Source organism: Trichosurus vulpecula, chromosome 1 (genome assembly GCF_011100635.1).
Source record: "Trichosurus vulpecula isolate mTriVul1 chromosome 1, mTriVul1.pri, whole genome shotgun sequence".
Lineage (NCBI taxonomy): Eukaryota > Metazoa > Chordata > Mammalia > Diprotodontia > Phalangeridae > Trichosurus > Trichosurus vulpecula.
In genome coordinates, this window is record NC_050573.1 from 115,130,295 (window position 1) to 115,137,451 (window position 7,157).

At 37.7% G+C, this 7,157-nt stretch overlaps 1 pseudogene; it reads left to right on the plus strand.

Moving 5' to 3' along the window:
- Window positions 1-3,673: 3,673 nt before the first annotated feature.
- On the plus strand, window positions 3,674-6,759 carry LOC118834392 (annotated as a pseudogene).
- The last annotated feature ends 398 nt before the right edge of the window (window positions 6,760-7,157 follow it).

Sequence of the window (7,157 nt, forward strand, 5' to 3'; positions counted from 1 at the left end):
TGTTCTTTCCATTTACATTGTGGTAGTCATGTTTTTTTCCTAATTTCTCCATTTCCACCAGCTAAATCTTTCATGTGTTATCTTCCCCCATTAGATTGTAAGCTTATTGAGGGCAGGAACAATTTGTTTTTGTTTGTATTTGCATCCCCAACAATTAGTATGGTGCCTTTCACATATAAGCACTTAATAAATGTAAAATAAAATAAAAGACTGACTGACTAATTCTGTTTACTCTGCTTCAGTTCATATCACTCTTCTAATTCTTCTCTGAATTCTTCATGGTAATCTTTCTTCTAGTACAGTAATTTTCCATTATATTCACATACCACAAATTGTCTAATCATTCCCTTATTCATGAGTATCTAGTGGCTGGCTAACACAAAAAGTATTGCTATGAATATTTGGGTGTATATGAGACCTTTTATCCTATCCTCAGCCTCTTTGGTGTATGTGCCTAACAGTTGGATCAAAAAGTCAAAACGTGTAGACATATTAGTGACTACTTTAAGCATCATTCTAAATTGCCTTCTAGAATGATTGGGTCAATTTATAGCTCCAACAAAAGTGCATTAGTGTGTCCATCTTCCTACAGTCTTTTCTATTGTGATTACTCCCTTATTTTGTCACCTTGGGCCATTGCAAACCTTCTACAATTCTTTGCTCACATCTTCAATCCGATTTGCTAATGACACTGCTCTGGGAAGTGGAGTATTTCCGACACAGCCCCCTTCCCAACTAGAAAATCTCAGGTTCTTTAAACAAAATAAAATAGGATGCTAGGCTGGTGGTGTCCCATCAAATAAGCAGATAAATTTGCTTCAGAGTTGGAGAGAGAGATCCAAGATCTTTTAAGCATGTGGACTTCCTATCAAATGACTTGCCCAATGTCACACAGGTAGTAATAGGCAGACCTGGGATACACACTCATGTCTAATCACTTCAAATTCAGCACTATTTTTCGTCATCATAATACTGCCTCCAGAGGATAAAAATCATCACCTTTTAGTGATGAAACCATTCCTGTTTAATTCAGTGAAAATCTGCAAATTGTGAGTAGTATTCTTTTTTAAATGAACTTTCATTGATAACTTTTGGTTTTCTGTAGCTTAAAGATCCCTCCATTCCTCCCAAAGAGTCATCTCCTATGTGACATTTTTTAAAATGGAAAGAATATCAGCAAAACTGATCTATCTACTGAATATTGAAAAATTGAATAAATGGAATATTTTCAATTATTGACATTAGTATTTTAAAGTATCAACATATTGAATATTGAAATATTGAATAGCAAGATTTTATTAAAATATCTTGAATATTGAAAAATTGAATATATCCAACATATTCAATATGTTCAATGTATTGAATATGTATTCAATATATTAAATATTTTCAATTATTGAAATTGGTATTAGAAAATATCAACATGTTAAAAATATCAAGTACTGAAATATTCAATATTCAATATATTGTGTAAAACATATAAAATATATTGAAAATTACTTGAAAAAATATTTTTAAAATATATATTGAACATATTGAAAAAAAACTGATGACATTTCAATATTACCTTGGAACCAACTCCCACCTTCTGCAAAGGAATAAGAAGAATTGTCTTCTCACATCTCTTCACTGGGGTCAGGCCTCATCTTTGTAATTTTGTATATTGATCTTCAATTATTTTGTGTTATTTTCATTTGCACTTGTCATTGTGTATATTTTTTTCCTTAGCTCTCTTTACTTGATGTTCCATCACTTTATGTTTCCATGCTTTTCTATATTTATCATATTTTTCATTTTTTATAGCACATTAACATTCATGCACCACAGTTAGTTTAAATTAACCATTACCCAACTGATGGACATCTGCTTTTGTTTCTAGCTTTCTGCTACCAAGATAGATGCTGCTATAAATATTTCAGTACCTAGGGGAACTTTTTGTCAATGGTGTTGTTGGGGTATGCCCCATTCCATGGGGTATTCTATGGGACATACCCAATTCTATGCCTAGAATAATTCCAAGTGGGGAAGTGGTAAAAAATTTTAACAGCCACCCTAAAGCAGGGATATGCTGATAAATGTAGAATCAGTCAGGGGAGGGGAAGAGGGGGAGGGATGTATTCATGACATACTTTTAAATTTAAACTATATTATTAACATTTTCTCCTTTACTTTCTTAAGTTTTGTGAAACAGTAATTAAAGCCCTGATTTGTAGCATTTGCCATTTTCTGAGGTATAAATGCTCACGCTGATGATTTAACAATAGGTTCTCCTGAGCTGGTCTGAGCTGGCTCCAGCACACCCCTGCGAAAAGGCTATCCCTGCTTCCAATAGAATGGAATTTGTTTGTCTGTTCTGCCCCCTGGTGGGCAGAGGTATCAGTCCATGTGGCTCTCCAGCTCCAAACCAGTCAGGAAAGAGATCAAGGTACAGATGGGTTGTGAAGTTAGGGGGAAGGGAGAGGCAGGAACGGAGGGTTTTGGGCTGCTGCTTGGCTCTCTGCCTATCAGAGAGAAGGACAGAATTACTCCATCAACTTCTCTGTCTACTAGAAAAGAGGAAGAACAGAGCTGCTCCCTGCCTGTCTACCCTCACGGAAGGCAGAATGGGAGAGAAGGTTGAAAGGCTGAATAAAAGGCTTATACACTTTTGAGTCCTTCCCTCTACAATCTAATCAATCCACATCATGATATAATGGAAGTCACCCTAGAGTCAAAAGACCTGGGTTCCAATCTTGCCTCTGACACTATCTTTTTGTCCTTTGGCCAGGTCACTGAACTTTCCTGGGCCTCAGTTTCCTCATATGTAAAATGGGGGGGGAGGGTTGGACTAGATGGCCTCAGGGGTCCTTTCTAGCTCTAGATCTATGATCAGTATAGACAGGTAATCATTTCCCTTCTTACCAGGCACATTTAATCTTTTCCTCAGTACTTCTCAAAGGCTGGAGACATTGCAGCTTCCACATTCTGAGTTCCTTGACAGATCCAAAGGCCATTTGGGAAATCTTATTCCTTTATAAGAGATAAGTTTGTTTCAAATCAAGGAACATTAACAACAGAAAGCTGCCTCCTCTTTCTTGTCACTTGACTCATCTCTCTCTCCCCTTTTCCAAGACCTATTTGTTCTGTCTGGAGCTAAATGGAAGAAGAGTGAGTTATTATTAGCTTTTACAAGTTTTATGCCAATTTATGCCATCTGCATTACAAATACCTAGAAAATAAAGTGGTACCAAGAAAAATATATAATATTGCCAAAGATAAATAAGAAGAAAGTTTCCTGCTCTTCCTCCTCCTCCCTTTCCTCTCCCCTACTCCAGGGTTACCTTCTTCCTGGCCCTGCACCCCAAGTCCCATCTCCCCCCACTTGCGCCCCCCAATATTGCTGTCTCTCCCCAGTCTAACTCTGAATGTGCTTTCTTTGTCAGCTTTGGGGCCAGACTGGAAGCGTGCCCTAGGGCAGGTCCCTGACTGGAAAGACCAGGATGCCTGAGGTTGGTAGCTATGGAACCCTGTCCTCGCCTCCTTCCTTCCAGGAGAAGAAGTGAATGGCCCCTCAGGATGGGCACCACTGACTGCTCTGCTCTACCAGAGTTGTTGGCTTGTTGGTTTGTTTATTTTTAAATTTTTAGTTGTTAATTTTAATTTTTAATTACCCCTCAATATTTCCTTGCTAAAAATGCAGGACCAGCACCTCGCAGCAAGAAGTCGTCCAGGACCGGGGATTGCCAGTGGGGCCTCTCTCAGTAACCTGGTGGATAGAAGTGGTGAAAAGGGCTTCTGTCAGCAACACCCCCACCCTCACCACTCCACGTCGCCCCGAAGGAACTGTGGAAATTATGCACCGGGGAGCAGGGGCAGTGAAAAGAGCCCACTTCGCTCTGCTGTGCTGGAAGGCAAAGCAGAAAATGCTGCTCTGCCCTCTGCTGAATGGGAACCGGGCATTTCTGACTAGAGCTGCTTGGCTTCCATAAAATGAAGCAGCTCCTGGGGTGACTATGAAGGCTTCAGAGAGGTTTCCGACAAGATCCCCTCTTTGAGCACCCTGGAAATTCTGAAGCCGGTAGGTAATACAGGCGACAGACCCGAAAACGATCTATATTTCAATGGATGTGCCCCAACCTTTCGTGGTTGTGTGCAGTCTGATAGTTTACCCAGTATGAGGGATACTGCTGCTGTTTCACCTGCTAAGGCTAATCTCAGCTATGACAATGTCTTTAAGCTTGTCTTTCAAGAAGTACAAATACAACAAACTGAGGATATTTGCACCTTGCACCATTTTCTAGAAAAACGTGATGAAAAAAATAATAACTGCAAACCTGTAAAGAAGCAGTTTTGTTCTGCATCCCAAAAACTCTGGAGGATCCTCCAAGATGAAAATAGCACATCTACTTCAAGATCTGCCCCTGGAGTAAATCTCATTGCCAAAAACAATTTCTTACTTGGTCTTGGAATAGATGCTGCTCAGAAAGATCTTTCAAGAGGTCAGAATCACATTCTGGAAGATTCAGACCTGAAAAAGACTGAAGAGTTAAAAGTAAATGGCTTTAACCTTAATAATTGCAAGGCACTAATTCAAACCAAGCTTTCTGGATCCTCAGCTCCCACACACAGCAGCCTGTTTATGTACAACTTGTTTTTGAAGAAGACCATCAAGTGGAAATATGCAATACATAATAATCCCAAGATAGAAAAAAACTTTTTACTGCCTGGAATCTAAAAATGAATTTTTATAGTTTTGCTAAAGAAAAAAATACCTTTTTGTATTTTGCTACAGATTTGGTACTAGAAACTGGAAATCATAGACTTCTTTGAGGTGATAAACCAGAAATTCTCAGCTGTATTTTCCTGTGACTACTAGTATATGTTAGAATTAGTTATGGGTAAAAAATCAAGGCTTTCCTTTGAAGAGCTTGTTCCATTTTTAAATGTACTATCTTCTTTGTTGTACAATCTTCTTTTTTTCAGTCATATCCAGCTCTTCATGACCCCATTTAGGGTTTTCTTGGCAAAGATACTGGAGTGGTTTGCCATTTCTTTCTCCAGCTCATATTACAGATGAGGAAACTAAAACAAATAGGGATAAGTGACTTGCCCAGGGTCAAATATTTACTAAGTGTCTGAGGCCAGATTTGAACTCAAGTCTTCTTGACTATAAGCCTGGCCCTCTATTCACTATGTCACCCAGCTGTTCTATACTATCTTCTGGTCACACTCAATTTGCCACTAGTAAAGTCTTGTTCCAGAGACTTTGCTTTAGTTTTCTAGTCAACAAATAGCCAGGCAAAGCCTTGAAAAGGAATGCACTGCCAATTTGAAGCTTAGGGATGCCATATATTTCTTTGACAAAATTGCTGGACCCCTGCTCTCAGGTAGCTATTGAAGATGTAGGCTTTGTTAGCCTGCCTTTTGAGCTCATTCTGTGAGAAATGAGTATTTCTCTCTTACATTAGCACTAAGGTTTTTTCCCTTCTCTTCTTTCTCACCCAGAAAAAACAAACAAGGGTGGGAAATCTTAGGTAGAGATTTACCCAGGCCAAGATCTAATCAGAGAGTAAAAAAAAAAAGTCTAAGTTTGGGCTAAGGAGTGCATTCCTGCTCATTGTATTTGCTCAGGTAGGTCTGGGGAAGTGCTGATTCTCCCTTTTGTCAGATGATGTGGAAATTGAAAAGTTTGATCAAGATTTGGGTGATCCAAGTCAGATACTCCAAAACCCTCATTGCAATATAGCCCATCCTCTTGTTGTAATATTCATTTTCTCTTTGTTAACCAATCAGAGTTAACCGTCTTCTGGTGAAAAGACTGACCTTGTCATACTAATAACTAGGAATCACATTCACATAGCTCCTTTTTCTCACCACATGTCAGCCATATTAATCAATATTTTTAGAATATTTAAAATAAATAGACAGTATAAGATTGGAATGTTGCTGTGGTGTAGGAAATGATGAGTTGGTGGACTTAAAAAAGTATGGAAAGACAGACTTATGAAGGAAGATCTTATCCACCCTCAGAGAAATAGAGGACAAACAAGTATAGCTGAACAGTCTTACATAGATCCATATGAATGTATGAGTCTATGTATGAGGATGATTATAGATATGTAAGTGTATGTATGTGAATGGAAGTATATTATGTATGTGTATATGTATGTCCATATATGTTTGTGTGTATATGTGTGTGTGTCTGTGTGTGTGTGTGTGTATCCACACTTAATTGCAGCTTTCTTGGGGGAGGAAGGGAGGGAAGGAGGAAGGGGGAAAAAAGAATGAAATAAATAGTGCACAACAGAGAACAAAAGAAAACTTACAAGGAAAGAAAGAAGAGATGGACAGCTCTGAACACAATGTGTGGTATTTATTATATAGGCTTTCTTGAAATAGAAATTTTATTGCTGCATATTTTGAATCCTCTTATGTTCTGCTATGCACATGGCAATGCTTTTTTTCTTATTTTGCATTCAAGTTTTAGGTCTTAAGTTTATAATGTTTCTTTTTCTTTTCTTATTATATATTTATGTTTTAGTGTTTAAATTTAAAATAAATTAACTAAAAATAAAACTATGAATCTTGTTTGGAATATGTTATTGTACACAGTAGGTCTAAAATATGTTCTAACTAAAATAGGAGGGAAAACCCAAAGTTATCTCCTTAAGCTGTCTTTCCCTAAAATATTTTGGTCTTAGGGATCTTTCTGGAGACACCCCAATCTTCTGTTTGGACATAAAACACAGTGCTGTGTGTGGTGCATTAAATATGGGATAACTTGACATTTTCCTCAGAAACTGCTGACCTTGACAAAGTAGCACTCATGGACAGTTTTATTCCATTTTAAACTTTGTTTTATGGAACATCCAAAGGAAAACTTTCTTCATGTCTCCAGTGAAGAATCATCCCTGTTAAAAATGGCAGAAACCAACAAATCCACACTGACTTTTATAGCATTTTGTCCAATAAAGTTCCCTGAGTACAATCTTTAAAAAGAAAGACAATTTCCTAATAAACTCCTCTATTGTAAAAGAAAATGATTGAACTAAATTATTCCTAAAGGTCTCTGCCAGCTCTGAAGGTTATCAATTCCCTGATTTCCCACATTTTAAACATACTAATAGTAATGAAACTATCACTTTCTGCCCACTCAAGAAGAGTTTTATACCCTATAG